General features: G+C 40.4%; 1 long non-coding RNA gene across 1 annotated transcript in view; it reads left to right on the top strand.

Annotated features, from left to right (window-relative positions):
- LOC138261545 (uncharacterized) overlaps positions 1-24900 on the top strand; it is a 64035-nt gene extending 39135 nt beyond the window's left edge. Inside the window, exon 2 of the long non-coding RNA XR_011199110.1 lies at positions 16070-24900. This is a non-coding gene — a long non-coding RNA (uncharacterized lncRNA). The remainder of the gene's footprint in view (positions 1-16069) is intronic.
- Positions 24901-25135: the final 235 nt, after the last annotated feature.

Raw genomic sequence — 25135 nt, 5'->3', positions numbered from 1 at the left:
TTGCTTCCCCCACATTTTCACTGCTTTTACCTCCCTTTTAACTAATTTTTGTGTGGCCTGTCCTTGCTTTTCCCTCTTTCACATTGCTTTCTCCTTGGTTTTTCCCCTGTGTATTGTGTGCCCTCTCCATGCTTTTCCTTCATTTTCACTGGTTTGTCCTTGTATTTTAACCCCTATTTTGTTTGCCCTCTTCTTGCTTTTCCCTCTTTCTCACTTCTTTCGCCTTGCTTTTTCATCTGTTATTTGAGTGGGCTTTCCTTGCTTTCCCCTCATTTTCACTGCTTTTACCTCCTGTTAGACCGACCAGCCTTAGGGTGGTCACCCCTAACTTTTTGCCTCCCTCCCTCCACTTTTCAAATACTGTTTTGGCTGATTTTAAGACTCTGTGCACTTTAGAGTGCATATGCTCTCTCCCTTCAAACATGGTAACATTGGATCATACCCAATTGGATTATTTAATTTACTTATAAATCCCTAGTAAAGTGCACTATGTGTGCCCAGGGCCTGTAGATTAAATGTTACTAGTGGGCCTGCAGCACTGATTGTGCCACCCATTTAAGTAGCTCCTTACCCCTTGTCTGAGGCCTGCCATTGCAGGGCCTGTGTGTGCAGTTTTACTGCCAATTTGACTTGGCATTTAAAAGTACTTGCCAGGCCTAACACCTCCCTTTTTCTACATATAAGTCACCCCCAAAGTATGCCCTAGGTAACCCATAGGGCAGGGTGCTGTGTAGGCAAAAGGCAGGGCATGTACCTATGTAGCTTACATGTCCTGGTAGTGTACAACTCCTAAATTCGTTTTTACACTGCTGTGAGGCCTGCTCCCTTCATGGGCTAAAATTGGGGCTACCCTCATATACTGTTTGAGTGGTAGCCGCTGATCTGAAAGGAGTAGGAGGGTCATGTTTAGTGTGGCCACAATGGTGATACAAAACCCTGCTGACTGGTGAAGTTGGATTTAATATTACTATTTTAGAAATGCCACTTTTAGAAAGTGAGCATTTATCTGCACTCAAATCCTTCTGTGCCTTACAATCCACGTCTGGCTGTGTTCAGTTGACAGCTCCCTTATGCATTCACTCAGACACACCCCAAACACAGGATACTCAGCCTCACTTGCATACATCTGCATTTTGAATGGGTATTCCTGGACTTGGAGGGTGGAGGTCCTGACACTTCCATGTCAACGGACAGTAGCCTGCCCTCACACAAACAACTGCCACACCCCTTACTGGGACCCTGGCAGACAGGATTGAACTGAAAGAGGACCCTATGCACTTCCAAGCCACTCTTTGAAGTCTCCCCCACTTCAAAGGCACATTTGGGTATTTAAACAGGGCCTCTGCCCCTACCAACTATGAGACTTCCTGGAGAAGAGAACCTGAACCAGAACCTGCATCCTGCCAAGAAGAACTGCCTAGCTGGCCAAAGGACTACCTGACTGCTTTCTGTGAAGGACTGCTGCCTTGCTGTTGCCTTGCTGCTCTCTGTCTGTGGTAAGAAGTGCTCTTCAAGGGCTTGGATAGAGCTTGCCTCATGGTCCCTGAAGTCTCAGGACCAAAAAGACTTCATCTCTACAAGAAGGACTCCTTGTGCGGTGAAAAATTGATGCACAGCCTGCCAGAAACGATGCACAGCCTGCACTGCAGGCAGAACGGGAATGACGCAGCCCGACTTCGCAACTTGAAGATATACGCAGCACCAGCGTAGCAACCGGAAATTTGGCGCACGTCCTACTGGATCGACGCACAGCCGAACCGGAACAACGCAGCCTGACTTCCAGAGACGAATAGACGCAGCGTCTGCCGCGCTGTAGAAATTTCCACACAGCGCCCACCAGATCGACGCAGCCCCTGTGACTTCGTCCTGTCATCGCCGGAAATCCACGCATCATCCCTGGGGCATCCGTTAACCCCACAACCCGAAGAGGATCCACGACGATCGCCGGAAATCAATGCACAGCCGTCCCTGCGTGAAAACTAAAAGATGCATCGCCGTGTGTGGCCCGAGAAATCGACGCACACCCCCTTGTTTTCCACACATCTCCTCCTCTGCGGTTCTTTACAGAGATTTTGAACACGAACCAGGTACTTTGTGCTTGAAAGAGACATTTATTGCTTTTAAAAGACTAAAGGCACTTTGTACCACTTTTACAGTGATATCTCAACACATACTTATTGCATTTTAATTGTTTTGACCTGCATCTTATCAGATAAATATTATATATTTTTCTAAACACTGTGTGGTGTATTTGTGTGGTGCTATACAGTGTCATTGCATGATTTATTGCACAAATAACTTTACACATTGCCTTCTAAGTTAAGCCTGACTGCTCAGTGCCAAGCTACCAGAGGGTGGGCACAGGATAATTTGGATTGTGTGTGACTTACCCTGACTCGAGTGAGGGTCCTTGCTTGGACAGGGGGTAACCTGACTGCCACCAAAGACCCCATTTCTAACGCCTCCCTTTTAACTAATTTTTGTGTGCTCTATCCTTGCTTTTCCTTCAATTTCACTGCTTTCTCCTTGCTTTTTCACCCCTATTTTGTGTGCCCATTTTCACTTGTATTTTTGTGAGCCTTCTCCTTGCTCTTTCCTTATTCTCACTGCTTTCACCTTGCTTTTCCCCTGTTTTTGTGTGTACCCTCTCATTGCTTTTCCCTCATCATTTTCACAGCCTTCTCCTTGCTTTTTTTCCTTATTATTTATGTGCCTTCTCCTTGTCTTTCCCTAATTGTCACCACTTTCTCCTTGCCTTTTCCCACATTTTTGAGTGTCTTCTTCTTGCTTTTCCATTGTGATGTGGGGTTTGAAGCATTTACCCTAGGGCACAAGTTATATGAAATTCTATGATTTTGTGCCTGTAAATTCTGATCCTAACTGTAACTCCCCTGTAACCTTTGTTTTTTTTTTAGTGAATATATATATATATATATATATATATATATATATATATATATATATATATATATTGCTGGTATCTTCGATTGTAGGTTGTGTGTAATTTCAAAGGATGGAGTAGATTGTAGTAATAAGGCTTTAAGTGGTTGGTATTTAGGAAGAGAGGAAATATCTCATCCAAATTTATCTTGGAGTGTGGGAAAATAAGCCTGTGATCTGAAAAAAAACCTGTCCCACCCTATTGATACCAGTCTTTCCATAACAGAACTCGGTTGTGTATTTTAAGGTGTATATTGTACCAAATAAATGACATCATAAAATATTCGAATTCAGGTAGAGTACTTGTGATAAGTGGTTTTGCTATGTTCACAGAAAAGGTAATGATAGATGAAGAGATAGATTTAAAAGGTTGTGAAATGTAAGCCATGTCATGAAAGAAAAACAAGGTTAAAAGGGAGCATTCTAATCTTTGGCAGATGGTGACGGTGGGGCTGTATTCCTCTGACTAACATGCCCAGATCTGTGTAAAAGCAGAGTGATATTTCTTAAAGTTAGGAAAATTCACACCACCAAAAACTTTTGTAATGAAATGTAGGATTTTTTATTCTGCCACAAAAAGTGCAGCTTAAACCTATTTAGGGATTATAAAAAAGGTTTAACAAGTTTCACTGGGAGCATGGATAAGGAAAAAATAATTATAGGTAACATCATCATCTTTATGGTGTCCAACCTTTCCCACCAAAATAAAAATAAAGGGGACCATAGATTAGATAATGAGAGTATATTTTCTTTGGCTGTGGCCATATGAACCTGAAAGGTATTGCGCAAAGAGGAGGAATATCTTATACCTAAACATTTGATACATGAAGAATTCCAAGTAAAGTTTGAGTCTTGAAACAGATCTTTATGACACTATTTGTTGAAAGGAAGTACTTACTTCAGATTTGTTAATATTTAATGTGTATCCTGACATCTTCGACTATTACCTCAGTAAATTAAAAAAATCAGGAATAGATTGGAGGGGAAAAAAGGAGAATATCTTCAGCATATGCAGTGAATTTTATCTTGGTTTCTTTATATTTAAAGCCTGCAAAGTTATTAGACCTGCGTATTTGTTCCAAAACCGGTTCTCAAGGCAAAATGAGTAATAATGGAAAGTGGGCAATCCTGATAGGTGCCTCTGTTCCATTCAAAATATGAGAATTGTTGACCATTAATAAAGAAAAGTGGTTGGTGAAGAATATATTGCAAACCTTTGTATTTCAAAATGTCTGCCCCAAAACTGTGCCATTTCAGTGCTCTTATAATAGAATCACAGTTAACACAGTCAAAAGACTTCTTAGCATCTAAACTAATTGCTGAAATGGGGGAGTTGTTTTTGGAGGACAACTGAATAATATTCAAAATGGTTCTGGTGTTATCTGTAATTTGCCGTCCCTTGACAAAGCCTGATTGTTCCATAACAATGAGATCTGGAACATTAAGGTTGATACGAAGAGCCAAGAGCTTTGTGTAAATCTTACAATCTGTTGATACATGAGATGGGTCTGTAATTTTCTAACCGAGTTCAGTCTTTGTTTTTCAGGGATTGAACAAAGTATAGCCTCGAGAAAAGAACTTCAAGCCTTATTTATGGAAAGAAAATGTTGGAGTAATTTTGAGAATTTGGAGTAGAATTCGACAGAAAGCCTACCGGGACTGGGAGCCTTATCTGTAGGTAGTTTAGTTAGGGCATCTATGAGTTTGTGACAGAGATGTCTTCTTCAAAGGAGAAAAGATCAACTGATCTTTCCTTGTTCTATGGGATAAAGGTAATAAAGGCATCTAATGCCTCCTTGGAAAGAGAAAGACCTGACCTGTAAAGTTTAGTATAAAAATCAAAAAAACATTGTAAGATCTCATAGTCGGTGTGGTGGCTGTTTCCTCGGATATCTTTTATAAAAATGATTTTTGATTAGGTTTTTTAAAAACCTTTAAGTAAGTAGCTAGGGCTTGCCTGCTTTATTAAAACCCCAGTAATATTTTGTGTTCATTTTTTATAGGAGTTCTGCGTGTGCTTTCAATAGATTTTATGTTAAATTCCAATTTTGCTGTAGTGAAACAGGCCAGGTTTCTATGGTTGGGTGTGAAATACTGATGTTCCAGGCTTCTCCAGGTTTTCTAGCACAATTCCTTAAGAGATCATTTTTTTCTTAGAGGTGACATAGTCAATAATAAATCCTGTAACAGCTGCCTTATATGCATCCCATACATGATTCACTTTAGCATTTGATTAAGATCAAAGAATTCAAGAGAGAACTGTTGAAATCTGTCAATAATGTATAATTGAATCTCCACCTGTTGGGGTGAGTATAATGTGACTTGGGGAGGAGTGGTCAGAGATTAAAATGAAGCCGATTTAGGCTTGGGTCAAGGATCATAAAACATTGTGAATAACAGAGATGTTATCAATCCTGGAGTTTGAATGACATACAGGTAAGTAAAATGTAAATTCTATACTACCCTGATGGAAAGATCTCCAGACATCTATTAAACCTTGAGAGAGAAGAGCCCTTGCAAAGGTTTTTTGCATTTATTAGGAAAATATTTGTCTGAGAGCATCGCTCAATCAAAGGGTCCATTACTGGATTACATTCTTTGCCTACAATGAGGCTATCTTATGAGCATGAATGTAACGGTGGACATTGTTCCCCACAATTGAAAATCTACACTAGCGGTATCATACACATTACATATAGAAATGTGAAAACACTGTTGATTTTTTAGCTCCGCAGTAGCCATCTACCATCCTCATCCTTAACTTCAGTATGGAAGTGAAGAGTTAAGGATTTGTGAAATAGAATAATGACACTAATTGTGTGATTAGTTGCGAGATAGTGGGAAACATGACCTACTCAATATGTCTTTAAAGAGTTCATATCTTTATCTGAAAGCTTGGTTTCCTGCAGTAGAGCAATCTGTATTTAAAGTGTTGATAAATGTATTAGAACTGTTTGCATTTTATGGGAGTACAAAGACCCTAATATTCCACGAAACAATGTGTAGATGACTCATGGTATGCATTTATGTAAAAGATAGCAAACATTAGTGTGAAAATGATTACTTAAGATATAATATGAGCTCATCCAGAAGGCAATAGTAAGAGCTGCATATAAAAACCATAGAAGTAGGTAATGTGAAAAGGGACAGAGAGAGCTGATAAAAGAGAGGAAAAGCAAAAAGGGAGATCACAGAATTCCCATTAGTAGCTGTAGAAGAGTTGCAAACAATCTGAAAGAATGTACCCATAATTATGCAGGTAGAAATATGATCAACACAGTGAACTGAGAGGGAGTCGGAATAAAAAGGCAGCAACAGTCTGGGGATCCGCCCCCATAGAAGAGAAACAAACATATAATATAACAAGCATTTGCAATGCAATAGGTCTTGCATTTGTGAAAGTAAGAGCTGTTGGCATTGTAAATGACAATGTCTTTTACTCATGTTTTTGGTGTGGAGTGTGGTGCATATATGCCAGGTGCCACAGCAACCCTCTCAGGCCTGTCACTGCAGGAGAGAGGACACAACAAGGCCGCCGTCTTGAGAGTGTTTTTGCCTTATTCCTGCAGACTGGCTGTGATACTCTAGAGATGCAACCCTTTCTAGTGTGTTTACCTAAACTTTTGTAGCACCAAACAAGCCACAAAGAGGCACCTTTTTGGAATTTAACCTGGAGAATGAGTGGGGTCAAAAGAGTTAGGAGCAAAGAAAAGGGGGCAACCATATATTTCTGCGTGTTAAACTTTTAAAGGAATTATTCCTCTACATTGGCAATACCAGCCTAACCTTTAAGAACATTGACTGTATACAAAGAGAATAACAGAAGAGGCAGCTTAACTGAATAGGAGGCTTCAGATTTGTGCAGATTGGTGAAACAGAGCTTCACTGCTAGATGGGCCTGACAATATAGGTTCCCGAGGTGCAACATCTGTGACCTTGGGTCAGTGTTTTAAATGGAAATACAGAAAGGATGGTACTCTGTATTCATTTAAAGTACTTCCTTAGGTTAATAGTCTCATGACAACCCTCATTCATGACTGGACTCTACTTGTACCTGAATCTCCTGGACCTTGACAGTGCCTTTTTGGGGCATTCAATTGTGCACTGGCTGATGGTTTTGAAGTGAGAATTATCTCTGTTGGAGTGGCTACTCAAAATTTGGAGTATTGGCCTTGCCACCTGAAGCACTTAGTAGAGCGGGAAGCCTGGGTTTGGACAAAGTGTTTTTTTGCCCAGACCAGTGGGGCCCAGTGAGGCTCCTACAGGGACGGTTCATTAGCATTTTTTCAGACTATGAAAAGGATTCAAATTTATGTTTTTCTTGGGAATTCAAGGTAGGTCTAGAACCATGCCAGAGTTTCTTGATTCCCAAATAAGATAAATTATGAAAAAATTATTTATATGGAACTTATTTACACGGTGGTTACCCTGCAAGCCTGTCATGGATCCTGCCTTCCCAGCCCATTGCATGTTCTAAAATGACATTTAATAAAGTGTTCCAATAACCTCAACGTATACCTATAATATGTATATAGCACATAAGAATCACAGCATAAAAATGAAATAAAAAAAGTGTTGCTCTGCAGTGCACAGCTTCCTGTGTCACCTCGCTTTCTATAAATAGGCCACTGTCAGCTCATGAGGTCACTGAAGTCTCTCCTCTCTGAGCGAGTAGAATGACCACAGAGGCCCAAAGCAAGCATTTTCAGCAAATAGAAAAATCCAGTGTTTAAAATATTTTAAAATAAGTACTTTCAACCCATACACATTATGAAGTGAAAAGACATTCAACCAGAAGATGCTAGGAAGCAGCCATGGGTTTGCAGCCCAAGCTGCAGATGACTGTTTACGAATGCAAAGACATGCAGCTAGCAAACTAGGCCGAACTTCAGTAGACAGAAGCAAACAAAGACTGTCAGACCACACATCACCGGCTTTATTTTAAATGGCGAGTTAGAATTTCCTAAGCAAAACAGTAACAAATATTCACAGAGAGGAGGGGGCATTGGGCTGCCACCCAGCCTGGTGTCTTTGCTCCTCCAGTTATGTTCTACACTTGTGTGTGCGCTTTTTCCCAGAAACAAGGGGCAACATTCACAAAGAAAACCTGCAGTCTTAAGTTTACTCCTACATTAAGGGGGAGATTTTCTGTTCTGATTTTGGAATTCTCAAAGACTTCCATAAGTAATCCTGGGACCCTGAAACAGTCATAACTTTTCAGAAGTACTCACAATCGTAAGCAGCTACACATACGTAACTGCTCGTGGAAAAACAAAATAGGATTACTAAGACATTTACCTTTTCTAACTTTTTCCCCCTTTTTCCATCATGAAAAAGACTTTCTGGGTGGAGAAGCACATTTCCTAGAACTCCACAAATTTTAGGAATGTTTCCCCTGGTTATGTTTCTGAGAAATCATCTACTCCAGTCTGTTACAACAGTAAGTCTCTAAACATTTCCAGGCTGAGAATATGAGTACTTACCAATTCCTACATTTGTCAGTATGCACAAATGCTCTATGACAACATCACAGTGGAATGCGTACTCCACACCCATGAGAGCAGCTTTACTCCAACCTAATGTTACATAATACAGGTGTTATATTATGTGTGTGTAAATTGAGTTACAAACTCAAATTCATATTCCACTTGTGTAAAATCAAGCCATTTACACAAATAAGTTGAACTTAAACATGCAAATGACTGTGACTCTGACAATGAGTGCTGTGGGGCACATAAGCCTAACTTCTTGCTTCCTGGGAAATCGTTTAAACAAGCAAATCTCATGGTGCCCAATTAGATGCTGGGAAAAAGTTTGCATTCAAAATATACCTCCAGACCAGGATGTGGACAGTGATCCAGCCAAGGCTGGCCACTGTCCATGTCACTGTCGTGGCACTGGGTGCATCAGTGGTGGTACCTTGTGTTATATCACGCTGATGCTTGGTCCCCTTTAGAGTTTTGACACAGTTTGGTTGTGTGGCACAGCGGGAAATGAGAAATCACGCAGACCTTTTCCAGCTGGCAAGCAGCTGTGTGTGAATTGTATTATCGAATACGATATTCTGAGACATGATGAGGCACATTCCTCTCCATTGTTTTTAGCTTGTCTGTACCAACAAAGGCTAGGACAAACAATGTGAGAATTAATTTAGCCCAGCCATTTGGACGTTCTGTCTGAACAGCTGGGCCAGGGAGTGGTGCAATTTTAAGCTCCTCTGGCAAAATAGAACTGTGTCAGTGGTACAGTCCCCATCTAGGTTTTTAAGGTAAATTGGCAAAAATGTCACCTAAACACTAAGTGACTCCATAAGGCACCTTCCTTACAACACAGGGCTTGGTTAGAACATATACCCTCTGAAGGGGAACTTGTGCATCCCCAAATGCAACAAATATAAAGCGTACAACATTAGTGTACTTCTGGTGTGTAGTTGTAGAACACACAATGAGAATAAGCTAATATAGTCAAGTCCTTCTCAGGCAGTGACTCAGCTCTGACCTCTCTTAAAGTCAAAGAGGATGTCTAGAAATAGTCTGGTCATGTGACAGGAATATTTGTAATTATTGAAGATGCAGTGAACACATACTCTGAAACAGCTCAATGTTGTGGTGATGCTGAGAGCGGATGTGTCCAAGTCTGAAGCATAAATAGATGTTGCTCCAGCCAGAAATTCTCAGTGCCTCACAGGCTATAGACTACATCATGTGTATGTAGTGCAGTCGTAAAGATGCATTCCTTTTCATAATCCCATCACACAACTAATGAAAATAATACAACAACAGCCATAAAATTAAAACAATCATTTATGTAGCCCACATTAAGCATGCAGCGTCTCCTCTTGGTACATGTTAGTAAGAGAAAGGGCCACTGGAATGATGCAGTTCTGTGACTCAGGCATATTCTGCAGAGAGGCAGATCCTTTGCAGAGGTCATCCGGTAATTGTTTAGTTGCTGACTCTTGTGGTCATGCGTTAAACTGGTACTAATAAGGAGAAATCTTTGCTCAGACCGTATTAATGTGTGTTAGATGACAATACAGCAAAATATGTGCAGCACTAAGCAGCATAATTTGTACTTTCTGGCCACATAATTCACGCACATCTGCCACATATGTTTGCTCGCCATTTGCTGCATAATTCCAGTGGACCTGATAATAGGTGATCTGAAGAGAAGACACCGATGCACAGCACATGAGGCAGATAAATACATGTGTTGAAGCATTTATGACCATGTAAATCAGTACAGAAGGTAACTGATCAGTTATGTATGTGGCACTGTCCCACCAGCAATGTGATTTTAGCACATCATTCTTTGAGTAGCTACTCCTGTTTCCAGTTGACATACAAAATCCAGAGGAACCACATGGCATCACACACAAAGCAATGACAAGTCATGCCTCCAGGACAAGGAAATGATCAAGAGACAAGATAAAACATATATATTACCTTCTCACCGTTTGTTTTGCACACTTTTGCCTGCTGTATGGCGTCATCTGAAGCTGTGGCACCCCTTTTGCTTGGTTCTGAAAGTTCTCAGTAACTGGGATACTGGTGGTCTGGGCTCAGTGTGTTAGTTCAGTGACAGCAGGTCTCTTCCATGCACTGATGGTGTGATATATTATTTAAAGGCTCAGGTGGTATCACCCTGGATGATGAATGGCCAAGCTAGCCCCTCTGGGAAACAAACATTTAACCTTTACTGCCACACACATCTTTGCTGAGGACACATTAGGCCTGTGGGCTACCTTAGCCCATATTCTAGCTACCTTCATTTAAAAGCCAAGACCTCAAATTTCTGTTATTTGTAATGTGAACAAAAATGTGTGATGCAATTATGTAACCCACTTGATGTACGCTTTTTCAATTGTCTAGGGTCTTTCCACTGTGGCCCTGTGCGAGCCATATTATAATAACCTATCAATGATGTGCCAGTGTCAAATCTCGACTCTTCTTAGCATATATTTGTATTCTGTCTGTTTTTATATGCCAAAAATAAAAGACTTCAGTCACAATTACACATTTGGGTTACATATGTACAAGCAGTGGCTGGTCCTGGTGTCCACACTTTGTGAAACAAACTATTCTGTTTAAAACATCTTCTGGCCATAGAGTCTTTACTGTTACTGTCCTTGATTGACTTTGAGATGTAGTCCTTGGGGTGTGTGCCCAATTAAACAATCACACGTATATTCCTATAGACACGGGGAGGCATGGTGAAGCACTGAGAGGAACACCAGTTGCAGCAGGAGTGAGAAAAGGGCCACTTGATAAAGTCAGAAAGATATTTTCTTGACATTGATTTTCCATGTACTCGGTAGCCATGGCAATCAGAAATAATGCATAGTTTTTACATCAAATGATGCATGGGAACTTAGTGGAGTGGTTACATCAAGCCAGGGGTTGGAAGAGAGGAGAGCAGGTTAAACATTACTGTCTGTGACAGATGATGCGTGGATCATTATACACAGTAGTCCAGATGGTGATGGGGAAGCTCTCTGTGCCTGTGACAGCAACAGCGGAGGAGGGATGGTGGTGGGGCAGGGTGATGGTATTCGAGTTGGTGCCTAGTCAAACAGGAAGCAGTGCTATTCAAGCGCATGTTTAGACCGCACTTCTGGAAGTGGCATCTGCAAGGTCACAGTAACTGTGAGGGGACTAGCAAAGCCATAACACCAGTGAATTCTGAGAGGAGGAAGTGATAGAATTAGCTTCTTTGTGCTACAGGGTTAGAAAATGGCAGCCTCTAATAACTGAACTCCATTTGAAGAGGCCCAGTTTACATCCAAAGGCTAGATGTTTTTTGCTATCAAGCTTGAGGCCGTGAAGTGCTTGGGTCTGGAGTCACAGCTCCTTTTCGACCATTTTGGAGACAACACTTTTCGCCATCTTCTTGCCTAGAACTAACCTATGTGCTTGGTTGGTCACCCTTCAGAGGTTATCAAGAGCACATGTTATTGCCTAGAGTTAAGCTCTACTCAAGTCAGTTGGTTAATGCACTCACTGCAGAGGTCTTGACAGAATGAGAAGGTCACTGATCACAATCATGACATAGCTTTTTCACCTCTTCATCTCTGCAAGGTAAATGCAAATGAATTATAGCAATTTTGTTAAGAGTGGCACCTGCTTTGCAGCGCTATCAAATGGCAGAACCTGTATTACCAAGTGCTATATAAAAAAAATTTCAAAATGATTTTTTCCCAGACTGCCCCCAACACGCACCAGACAAAGAGCCCTAGTGGAGAGGATGAGGCGTAAGGGCTGAGCTGCCGACTTTGGAGCTGGGGAAACACAGTTCTAGTCTCAATGCTGGCTCGACATCCTGTGATTCGGGGCAAATTACTTAATCTCCCTTTGCTACCTAAAACTAATGTGTTCTTGTGTGTTGTATATCGCTGCTCATGTAAAGCATTGCGACACCTTTGTATCGAGCTATCTAAAACTGCAAATAAAAATAAAGCACTCTGTTGCCTTTGTGTCATGTTCACGCTACATAAAACTGCAAAAAAAAAAAAAAGAACAACATACCACAGTGAGCGCGAAGCGGCAAAACAAAACAAGGGGGTCCGGGGCAAGTAGCCACAGGAGCTAACAAGTGACAGCTGGAGGAGGGTAATTGGGTGGCGGGACAGGTAAAAATATGGTGTGGGGGGGAGTGTGATTTAGGCTCTAAGGACGAAGCAGGGGGGTGCGTGTACAGTGCTCCTGAGCTCAGCATTGTAAGCACAATGACTCACAGGAGCAGGAAACCAAGAAGAAAAGAAAAATAAAAGTCTCCCAAAGAACAGATAAACATGACGAAGCGTGTATTATACAGTAGTTAATCCCTGCTCCCAGACAGAAAAAGGCATGACTGACCACTAGCAAGCAAGAATTTTTAAATGACACTAAAATGAACAAATGAAATGGCTTTCAGCCCACAGAAGTACGTATACTAAAAGTATATAAGAGGCTGTACGCTTACGCGAAACCTTTAAAAAATAAAAAGGTACGCAAACGGCAACTTTTGGGTTAAACAACACTACAGTGACCAAAAAAAACCTCAGAAAAAACAAACATTATACACACACACACACAGATTTATATATGTATATATATAACACTTACAAGTGAAGCAGTTGGGTGTACAGGCAATGATGAGTCCAGAGGTGGGAAGACAATAAAATGCAGGTCTACAGAACACAGCATACCAGCTAAAGTAACAGACAAGGGGCCTGGGAAGTTCATTATAACAAGTTATGTTACATATTATAAAACAGACCTCCAACAGCAAACAGGTAGAATATTATCTTGTCACGTGTGTATTTAAAGATAGAGGTCAAATGCCCGGCTTTGTCTTCTGAGGAGCTTGTTGTTTACTTTTGTTTCTCTGACTTCAAAGTGAGAGGATTTATGCGACAATCTTGCTGGATACTGGGGTACAGAAAAGGGCTTTTTTTCTAGCACACAACATTTAACTGACCTGTGCAAGTATTTTAGAATATATCAGAATTCGCAATGCACAAATGAAGCACTTTTGTTGTTTATTCTGAATTCTGAAGTGTGCTGGAAACAAATACCTTAATATGATCATAACCAATCAATACACTAGGTGATGTCATTTCCACACATTATCGTTTGTGCTCTGTATAGTTTTATTAGTAAAAAAACATTCTACTCCGTGGCAGTGCATTCTACACCACTGCACTCTTCACCACTTCACTCTACACCACTCCAGTCTACTCATGCCAACTCCACTCTACACCAATCTGCAACACTGCACTCTGTGCTAATCAATAGTATGCACCTCCACTCTACTCCACTGCACTCTGTGCCATTGCACTATACTCTACTTTACGCAACTACCCTGCACCACCCTACCCTAAACCATGCCACTGTACCTCACTTTAATCTACCCACACCACTCCACTCTGAAAAAAGTTACTCTGCGCCACTGCACTATATGCCGCCAAACTGTAGTCTACGCCATTGCATTCTACAACACTATTCTGCAACTCATCACACTACGCCACTCCACTCTGTAGTAATGCACTTTACACCACTGCATTCTGCAGCACTCCACTTTACGCCACTGCACTCTACGTGACACTACTCTGCACCACTCTATGCCAATCTACACTGCACTCTGTGCCACTGTATTCACCGTCACTTCACACCATGCCACTCTACTCTGCACAGATCCATGCTTCACCACTCTAATCTATGCTACTGCATTCTACAACGCTGCATTGTACGCTAGTGAATTCTATGCCGCTGAACTTTAGGTCACTATACTCTGTAACACTGTGCCAGTGCACTCTACACCAGTCCACTCTACTCTAATACACTCTACTGTACACACTCCACCCTTTTTCACCACTCTGCTCAATGCCACTTCATTCTATGCCACTGCACTCTTCTCTGCACCACAGTACTCAACACCACTGCAGTCCACACCACTCTTTTCTACGCCACTGTACACCACTGCACTCTACCGCCACTCTACTCTGCAACACTGCAGTATATACAACTAAACTCTGTGCCACTTTACTCTGCACTGCTGCATTCTATGCAATTCACTCTATGCCTAGCTATGCCACTGCACTCCAGGTCACTTTACTATAGTCTGTACCATTCTATGCCACTCTACTCTGAAACACTGCACCCTATGCCACTCTACTCTGTGCCACTGCAGTCTATGCCACTGCACTCTACACCACTTTATGGCGTTACTCTATACCACTATTTCTCTGAACTGTACCCTGCACCACCACACTCTACTCTGAAACATTCTTCTCTATGCTATTGCTCTCTACACCACTCTGCACCACTGCAACTCTATGCCACGGCTGTCAACCCTGCACCACTGAAGTCAACGCCTCTACTCTGTGCCACTATTCTCTACAATGAACTCTACATCACTGCACTCTAGGACACTACTCTGCAACACTCCACTCTATGCCACTGCACTCTACGCCTCTCTGCTCTACTCTACACAACTGAAACTGCACTCTGTCACTCTACACCACTCTGCTCTGCACCGCTGCCCTCTATTCCAGTGTATTCTATACAACTGCACTCCATGCCACTCTATTCTGCACCAGTCCATTCTGCTATGTACACTGTAATACGTGCACTGCATTATATGACGCTGCATGGTATGCTTCAGAATTCTATGCTGCTACAGTTTACATCACTATACTCTGCAACACTGTATGCCAATGCACTCTATACCAGTCCACTAAGCCACTGCACTCTACTCCACTCTATGCCATTGCACTCTACTCTGCACCTCTGTACTGAGCACCACTGCACTCCGACTCTCTACTCTGCAACACTGCACTCTGCGCCACTCTACTCTGGGTCACTCCATTTCATGCCACCGCTCTCTACGGCACTATAGTCTATTGTACACCATTCTGCACCACTCTATGCCAGTGCACTCGATCTCACTGTACTCTGTGCCACTCCACCCAGCACCACTGCACTCTAATTTACACCACTGCATTCGGCGATGCTACATTGTACACCACTGAATTCTATGCTGTTGCGCTCTACACCACTACACTCTACATCAGTCCACTCCACACACTCCACTCTATGCCACTCCAATCCACAACACTATATCACTCAACTCTGCAACACTATACTCCACTGTTCACCATTCCACTCTTACACTCCACGCCACTCTGCTGTATGACACACTTTTAGCCATACTAAACAGCAGCCACACTGTACAGCATGGCTAAGACACATTGGGAAAGTCAATAGCTCTCAACTTATTGGCTTTACCAATGCTTGTTTTTAGGTCTACGTTAAGTCAAACCTTTTGAATTTTACTAAAATTAGGTGCATCATTACGTTTTGCCAACCATCTTCATCCATTGGTGTGTTGTTCTGTCATTCACAATGACCATTCTCTTCTACCCACTACAACACAGTAAGGGCCAGTGGGTCTGCCCTGTATAGTCATTTGTTAGGCGTACTTCCTGGTACAACTGCTTTAAGCCACTTATATTTCTCAAAAGAGCTTGAGGTCAGTTACAGACAAAGTTATCTAATGAGATGTAACTTCAGATAGTAAGAAATATATTCTATGCTTGTTTTTTTTCACTTATGCCCTAAATGTTTCCTTCTTTTTGTTTTTTTTGCAGTTTACCAATCAAAGAACGGCTTTATTGTGAATGAAGCGCTCTATAGATGCAGAACCTGTGAAGAGAGTTTCACGTATAAATCACATCTTCTAATCCATCAGAGAATTCACACCAGAGAGAGATGTTTTTCTTGCACACAGTGCGAGAAGAATTTTTCCAGAAAGGATAAACTTCTTTCCCATCAGAAAATACACATCACAGGGAACCTTTTTCCATGCAAAGACTGTGAGAAGAACTTTGCTCAAAAGGATAAACTTGTCATCCATCAGAGAATCCACACTAAGGAGAGACCCTTTCAGTGCACAGAATGTAAAAAGTATTTTTCTCGGAAGGATAAACTTCTCATTCATCAGAGAATTCATACCAGGGAGAGACCCTATCCCTGCACAGAGTGTGAGAAAGATTTTTCTCGAAAGGATAAACTTGACATCCATATGAGAATTCATACCCAAGAGAGACCCTTTCCCTGCCACGAGTGTGGTAAGACATTTTCCAGAAAAGATAACCTTCGTATCCACCAGAGAATTCATACTAATGAGAGACTCTTCCCCTGCAAGCTGTGTGAGAAGACCTTTTCTCGAAAAGATAAGCTTCTTATCCACCAGAGAATTCACACCAGAGAAAAACCCTTTCCATGTGCAGAGTGTGAGAAGAAATTTTCCAGAAAGGATAAACTTCACGCCCACCAGAAAATACACAACAGAGACAAACTATTTCACCTCATAGATGGAGACGGCTTGACTCGGACAGCCTGGGAAGAGACCTGCAGGCTCCTTCTCCCATCTGGGAGCATGCCCACTCATGTCTGAATGCTTCCTAGCAGTGGTTTCCCAACTTCTATGACTTCAGACCAACATATTTTGAAAAGGAGTTTCAGGGCACTGACATGTTCCTCAGTACTACAACACATTCCTTTTGAACCAAAGGGAAGCTGCAAGTTCATGACAATTAAAAACATATTCCTGGCTTCCAAGTAATGATACATTAATTGCTTCTCACATTTATGGTCAGAGTAATCCTTGCCCTATAATTTATTTCTGACAGTAAATGGCAACACCTACTCAAATAAGTGTCAATCAATAGATGCTTCTAAGCAATTAATTTCTAAGACTAATGATATCACTTATTGCAGGAAATTGTGCATAGTTTATTTCTCGTACAGCTTTATTATGAGTTGTGAAGAACTCTATGGGGAGATTCTAAATGGCCAGAATTAGAGATACTGATCAGAATCCGTGCATGGAATACTGGCAATTAGGATTTAGACCCCTCGAAAATAACGGCAGACTGGTATTTACTTAGTACAGTTCTACACAGTATTCCTGATTCCGGGGCATTTAATGCAAACATTTACTTCCTGTTCTGAGCAAGTAGTAAATGTAAGCAAGGACTTCTGTTTAGGACAGTGGAGAGAGGGGTTGGATGGAAGAGGGTAGGAAAGAATCTTTCCTGGTAGGGGTGAGTGTTGCATGCCAACCCCCATGCCTTTGCTGAGGTTTGGGCTGAGATGGGGACAGACTACTCTGTTCTAATGCAATTGTACTGGCCAGAAAACTCTGGTCCCATGTTCCCACATCCATGAAATCTGGATGTGGGAGTACTGCCCACTTTTACATGTACTGAGCGTAATTGCACACAAGAAGTAAACTTTACACAAATTGTAAGTGGGCCAATAGCCTACAGATACAATGATCGTATTCATCAGTTGACCTCTTCACATGATTACTTCCAGGTTACGTTTCTAAAGTAATGTGCCCATCAGCTGACTCCCCATTAATTCACTACTAAAGCTTTTGACATGAATGAGTATGACCATCAATCAATCTTAACATTTTAATTGCCAAGATATTTGAGTCAAATGAGGCATGCAATCAGAAGGCTCCAAAATCATTCATTGCCTACTCTGTTGTCCCTTTGGTTGTGTTCCTTAATGATTTTCTGACTTATTAAATTTGTAAGACTGAATTGATGGTACCATTAGTCAGTTTTGTCATTGTTTACTGCGGTGACTCTTGAAACAACTGATTTGTGCTGTTTTATTGTTCTCTTTATAAACATTACAAATGCTTGAGATCAGAATGATACTCGTTCCTTAATTCATCCTTTAGTAAAGACTGTTTATTTGAACGATACATGCCCATCACTTGCTCAATTAGTCATTCATTGCTGAGGCCATCATGGGGCACAATTTGTGTCCATTTATTTCCTCATATACCTTGGTTTAATTGTGAGCTGTATGGTCATATTCCCTTATTGATCCCTCAGTTCAATGGTATGCGAAGCCTTTTGATCTTAGTAATTTGAGCCTGTCTGTTGTTCCCTCAACAGTCCGATTCTAAGCCTACTGACCTTCAGTATTTGTGCCCACTTAGTCACATCCCACACGTCCACTGCAATGATTGTTGATTTAATGAGTGTACTCATCAATTGATTCCTCAGTAATCCATTGGCAAAATCAAGGCATTTCAACCATTGCTCTCCTTATCCGATCCTTCTATGTATGTATGTGGACTTTTATAGTGCAAAACAAAAAAAATCACCAAGGTACTGCATGCAGCAGAGCCACAACATACTCATTATGCCTCTCACTGTGACCGCCACATCCATGTTCCACAAACAGAGTCCAAAGTTCTTATTAGCTCTTAAAGACTATCCCTACTAATTTGCCGTCTATCACTAGCATAAATAACTAATCAGATAAGGAACACTGTCCCCGCCACCATGAATTCAGTAAACATATGAGCACAGTGACTATGTATATTTATAACTTGCTCTTCACATCCAGTATGAAGGTGAAACCCATGGTAGCAAAGCTATTATCACACCTTGTTATTCTTGATCTCTGTTTCCGGATTGTCACATTTCACACCTGCATGCCATTCAAATCATGATCAGATCAGTGGGGCCAGCTTTGTACATGTGATGGATATAGCACACAAAATAATGGATAGAATGGAGTGTCAGTCCTCCAGAGCCTTTCAGCACAGTCAGCCAAAAAGGTCTTCTTAGCTGCCCTGAAATGTGAAATAAAGCTTGGAGGTGCCATTACATGGTGTGGGTCTGCCTGACTGAATTTGTGTGTCTGGCATCCTTCTGCCTAGCATCAAAAAATATACTGGATCCTTTTACCTCCTTTGTGTCCAGAAAATGCTCTCTGGCACATTAGATTTTGTTCCCAGCATATTCAACCATTCAGTTATTCTTGTTCAAAGTCAACATCCCGGTCATCTGGGTAGGGGGACTTTGCCCTTGAAGCATGGCTGAAAATTGTTAACAGTGCCCCTCACCATGAACTAACACTCCCCTGTGTGCCCTCTTATTAATACCAGACCATAACAGGCTGCTGTAACCTAAATTCTAATATAATATCTACAAGTAATTAGCCCTTCTCTTTACTATTGCATTTTATTACTATGTGAGGACAATGTTTCTGAAACTCTTTGAATAAGATACACAGTTTTTATTATGTGTCCTCTGTAGATATGTGGTATTAGCAGCTTCATCCAACATTTGTTGGTACTATCATTTATGTAATGAATATGTGACCCTTCCTTATGTTTCCTTTCACAATTAGTGTATTAAACCAAATTCAGGGCAGAGGCTTTGCAGAACGTCAAAACTGTTGCCAGTGATCAGTTGACAAGACATTTAAAGGGAAACAAAATATGTACTGCTCCAAGGTGAGGCAAATACATTAAAAGGCCTCAGAGCCTGAGAATGTCGTCAAGACCAAAACATTTTTTGGAGCACCAGCTTTGCAAACCATCAACGTCCAGCAGGAAACAACAGATTTTATGTTGAGGATTGTGAGAATTCCTACAACAAGCCGTGGGTACAGTTTCCACCTATAAAAGCCCTGCTTTTTGTTTGCTGCTGACAGGTTTTTTCCTTATAAAATTGTTCCACAGTCGTTTCTGTCCTGATAATGAATCCCTAATTAATATTTGAATTTGAAATGTTAACACTGCCATTCAGACAAGGTCTTTATATGCCATTTGATGGTTGGAGCTGTGAATTGTTTCAATTTGTTACATACATTATTTTGACCAAAGTCGATTGTTTAATGTATATACACATGTATTCACAGTTCGCTTGGATGATCACAGAGTGATCAGTTCTTTATAGCGTCCTGTGTTTTTGACTTTACTACTGTTATATTATTTTCATAATTTAAATAGGACTCATGCACATACTGAGACTAGGTATTGTTCTTATGCTTGAAATTAAGGGCCTAATTACAATCCTGGTAATCCTAAAACTGCCAGGACTGCCACCACTATGGCAGTCTGACAGCCACATTATGACCGTGTTCATAATAAGTATTCATAATAATTGATTTGCTAATTATTAATTAACTATTGTTACACTGTATGTGTCCACAGCAAATCATTATCCCTCATGTTCTTGGACCAGCTGGAAGCAGAACCAGAATTACTCGAATCCTGACTGAGCACATGTGAAAGCAATGGGAAGCAAATGTAAGCTTCCTGTAGGAGCTCTTGTGTTAGGCGCAACAACATCCTACAAAAGAAGGCCATAAGTTACAATTCCTCTCTGTGCCCCTCTTTTTCGATAATTACATGAAGGCTCATTTAAGCATATTTTTATTTTGACTCCATCAAAAGAAGCATTAGACGATTAGCCCAAGGCAGACCCATCATCCGGCCAAGCATGTTCTCAAAACATGGCATATTTGTTTTTTCCAATCCACCTGAGCAAGAATAACTTTTTACAGCTACCGCTCACCTGCAGTGGGACTTAGGAAATGTTGAAACTTAGACTATATCTTTGGATTTACTGAGCAGAATCGCAGAAGAAAGTTTTTAATAATGTGTTTGTGTGGAGAGAAATGCACTGTGTTGGGGAGCTGAAACGTTTTGTTGAATCAACAGAAGTAATTTAAAGATTTTAAAAATAAAATATATTACGCCCGAGACTTGAAATGACCTTTCATCATATATTATTTTGCTAAATTACTAAAAACAAGCAGCTGATTTGTTTTTGGGTGGGGCTTAGGTTGAAGGATTCAAAGATATAATAAAATAAGAATAGATACGCGAGTCTTGGCTTGCTCATTTGAAACTTCCACATAAAACAAAATAAAACTTAATGAAGGTCATTTTAGCTTACCTAGTAGCACAATCTGTTGTTTGCTGTGGAAGTCTAAGATCAATGCACTCTTAATGCCTTAAAAGCCAAATCCATGCCATGAAATAGAAAGTTTTAATTTTCCCCTATGTTCAGGTATGACACTCATAATTGCTTTACCTTGTTTGATAAGATAAGGTCCGATAAATACATTAAACTATGTTCTCCATTTGGTGGAAAAAGGTTGTGAATAAGATTTAGTCATGTGTGTTGCAATCAGGCTTCTCTGCAACGTGCAGGTTCTGTGATGGGTGCTTGTATTGAACATATAAAAAAAAATTAGTTGATGGTGTTGTTGACAATAGCATTTCTACAATTAGATATGAGAGATCAGTGGATTATCTCTATGTTGGTGGTGATAGGGGATTTTTTTTTATTCACTGTTTTGTTTCTTTGTTAGCATAGTTTGCACATTTTAATTTATTAATATACTTAAGCAAATACTTTCCTTGCATTCCAGTGTGTTCTATTTCTCCATTTGTCAGAGAGGGTAACATTTATTAATTAGTGAATTCACTGTAAAATTGTCAAACGAGGGTTTGGATGTTTAAGAACAGATTTTTGAATAAAATGGCTGTAAATTAGATTTCTTCATTTGGCTTGGAGGAAAAATAATCATATTTTGCAAATACTGATATCTGTCTGTGGAATTTAAATAAAGTCCGTATTGTTCGTCCTGTTTTAGGTACAAAGTGGCAGTCAATGGGAGGTTAAATACATTCATGTTAAGTTCAAAGGGGAGTGTTCTAGATAGGTAGATATTGAAATAGATCCCAAATTACTCCAGTACATCCCCTAGGTTGGTCATAATAAAATTATATCTTTATATTGGTAACATGCTAGTGGTTGATAATTCTTTGGTTGGTCCACTTTTATCAAGGCAGTCAGGAAAAGATTTGAATATTATTAGGCCATTTTTGTCCCTATAAGTATCACTGTGATCTTCAGAACAGGTTAGTTAATGAAAACAAAATTATTGTGTGGGAGAAAGAATGATGCAACAAACTTTAATTCACTGCATTATGCAAAACGCATATCTCCTTTAATGTAGGAGATTATGGCACTCATCAGTATCATCTATGTGGGCAGTGTTGGTGTTAACTGTGCTGTTATACTTGGTGACATGTATGACTTTCTAGAGGTCTTTGTTATGTGTTGTAATTTGTGTGGAAGGACTGCTCTGTCTGAATAAAGCAGTGTTTGTGATATGATTGTAGGGACTCTTATAGTGATCGGTGGGCAAGCATATACAGGTTTGTGCAATACCAAGAATTATACACAAAAATCCTTGGGTGTATTTTCCACACCAGATGTGTCAGAGGCCGGTTGTAGTGGTTCGAATTAGAATAAACCATCCTCTTATATATGTGGTTTTTGAGTAGTGATTCGAGCAAAGTACCACAGTAATTGACCGTAGACCCTTGTGTACTGAATTACTGGACTGTACAGTCCATCACAATGAAGAGCGAGTACCCCAGTGGTAAACTGAAGGTTTACCTGCCTTATAAATAGGCAGGTGGAACTTAAGTATGTCGACGATGGAGCCTACTCTAGTAGCGCCATCGCTGACACACTCCTCTGGCAGCCCGGAGTATGGGCATTTGAAGGGACGCATGTAACACCATCCACCCTATTTCGAGTGGATAGTGATATGTTATTTTTTTTAATTTTTTTATCTGTCCTTCACTGCCAAGGAAAACCATATGGGTAGAAAAAATAAATATGACACCCCTACACCATGCGAAACAACTTCCACGGTATTGGGGTCATTGATTTTACATTTTTTGGGGGAGTTTGTTTTTGAAAAATGTTATACATTTTAAAAGTGTGATGAAAGCGTGTCATATTTGATAGACCTGTCCGTCAAACGTTCACAACATTGACAGGAACCCGCCATGATGGCAGTTCCTAACAATTTTTAGATACGTCTGTGGGAGGGTGCTAAATTTGGTAGATAAGATATCTGTAAGGATGATGGAGTAAAGTATCCTGTCGCCACACCTGACAGTACACCATCTGTCAAAATCAGGCCTTAAATTGTCTGTTACATTCTGCCATCCCTCCAAATATCTTAACCCCATCAAATCTTTGAATGAATGAGCGTCATGTATGTTTTATTATTTTGCGTAGCAGAGCTGTAGGAGTAGTTCGTGGTGCATGTTTTTGCCTTGGATTTATCTTAGCTGTATTTCCAGCAGTTGGTTTTGGTATTATTGTTGATTATGTAAGTCGTCTTGTGGATTTCTTTATCTCAGCTTGCAGCAATATTCTTTAGAAGAGAGCAGAAGGAGAGCTCTTAATTTGAGTGCTTAATTGTTGCTTAAATGTTTAGCAGAAGGGCTGTTGTAAACTGTCCTTATCAGATTCTGGTCTATAATCCTCCTGGTTTGAGAGGTTCTTTTTAGGCCTGGCCTCTCACCAGACTATTGTCTTTTCCCCCTAAATATCATACATAATAAAAGAAAAGGAAGTCTGGTCATTGGGCTGTGTCTATTGAACTGTTAAACTGTAACTCACATTTTACTGCCTCCCACCACAGCACACAGGATGGGGCAAAGGGCAGGGCACTTTAGCCAATGATTTCCCTAACTTTATTGACCACACAATGCGTGTGCGCATTGTGTAAGTCCATCTAAAAATACTTCCTTTCTAGTCTGTTGCAAAGCAGGTTAAATGTGTACGCATTTATTTATATATTAACTTTAAATCCCAGTTTTTATTTTGCCTGCATTGCTTTTTAAAGTGCAGCGGCTTCCGAATGGAGTAGGTGGTGATTTATTTTTGTGTCCTTCACAAGTAATAATAATGCAATTTATGGGGCACTGGAAGGTTTGTTTGAAAACATCACTGGTAAAACAACCACTTTGGTGAATGTTTTTTAAAATAAAAAAATTGTATTGCAAGCATAAGCAACATTTTTATTTAAGTGCCTGCATACTTTCTTATATTCATTTTCACTTTTTTGGCATATGTTTGAAATAAAAAAACAAACAAATCACTGCATTAGCTTGCCAAGGCCCGACATTTGGTATCGCCAGTGATGGTTTCCTTTTGATACACAGATGTCTCTGGTAAATTGTGCTACCCTTCCTATTCCTTAACACATTTTCTGTTACAGGTGGTTTGGAATAGTATAAACCATTGCACTAAAAAATAAAATCTCAACACTATATTGGTCTAGAGAAAACAATACGCTGTTTTGGTGATGGCACATTTTATTAGGCAAACAACTTTATGAAGATGTTACAGATGTATGCATCTGTTTTGGTAACATAGCAGTTTGTTTCATCCCTCTGATATTCATAAAGTTAATTTGCAATGTTATGCATTTTACGTTAGTAAGAGTAACAGAGGATGTGAAAGGGATACTGTAGAGTTTAATTTTGACCGTTGAACAGGCACCGGAGCATGAAAATATGTTTGTGCGAGTGAAAACATTAAATATATGATAATTGTTTTACATGTTTGCCGCAGTGTACTGCCTTCCTTTCTCTTGGCTCGGAGAGGAAAAACTTTTCAAAAACAAAACCAAGACATTTTCAATAAAAGGCAGAACATTATTAACCATTGCTTACCTCTTTTTTTATTTTTTCTGCCTTTTACTTATGGACTCTTAGCCACACCAAGGTAACTCCTCCTTGGCGAAAGCGCTACTCTGTTCAATAAATCTTAATTCACTTTTACCTGCCTTGTTTATTGTGTCTTTTTACTTCATACCATTCTTAGAGTGTCTGGCAGCATATACCCCATTCCACATGGATTTTTTTTTAAGATCACTTAGAAAAGGTGCTCACGAAATACTTCTCTTTAGGACCTTATTGCCTGGATTGATGCTGTCAGTCTGCTGTGTTTTTCTGACAGGAGTTCACTGCATCTAAACTAGATTATTTAGCTGTAATCTACGTACATATATCAGAA

Source organism: Pleurodeles waltl, chromosome 10 (genome assembly GCF_031143425.1).
Source record: "Pleurodeles waltl isolate 20211129_DDA chromosome 10, aPleWal1.hap1.20221129, whole genome shotgun sequence".
Taxonomy (NCBI): domain Eukaryota; kingdom Metazoa; phylum Chordata; class Amphibia; order Caudata; family Salamandridae; genus Pleurodeles; species Pleurodeles waltl.
Note: the sequence above shows the minus strand (reverse complement) of the source record. Positions and strands in the feature narration are given on the sequence as shown.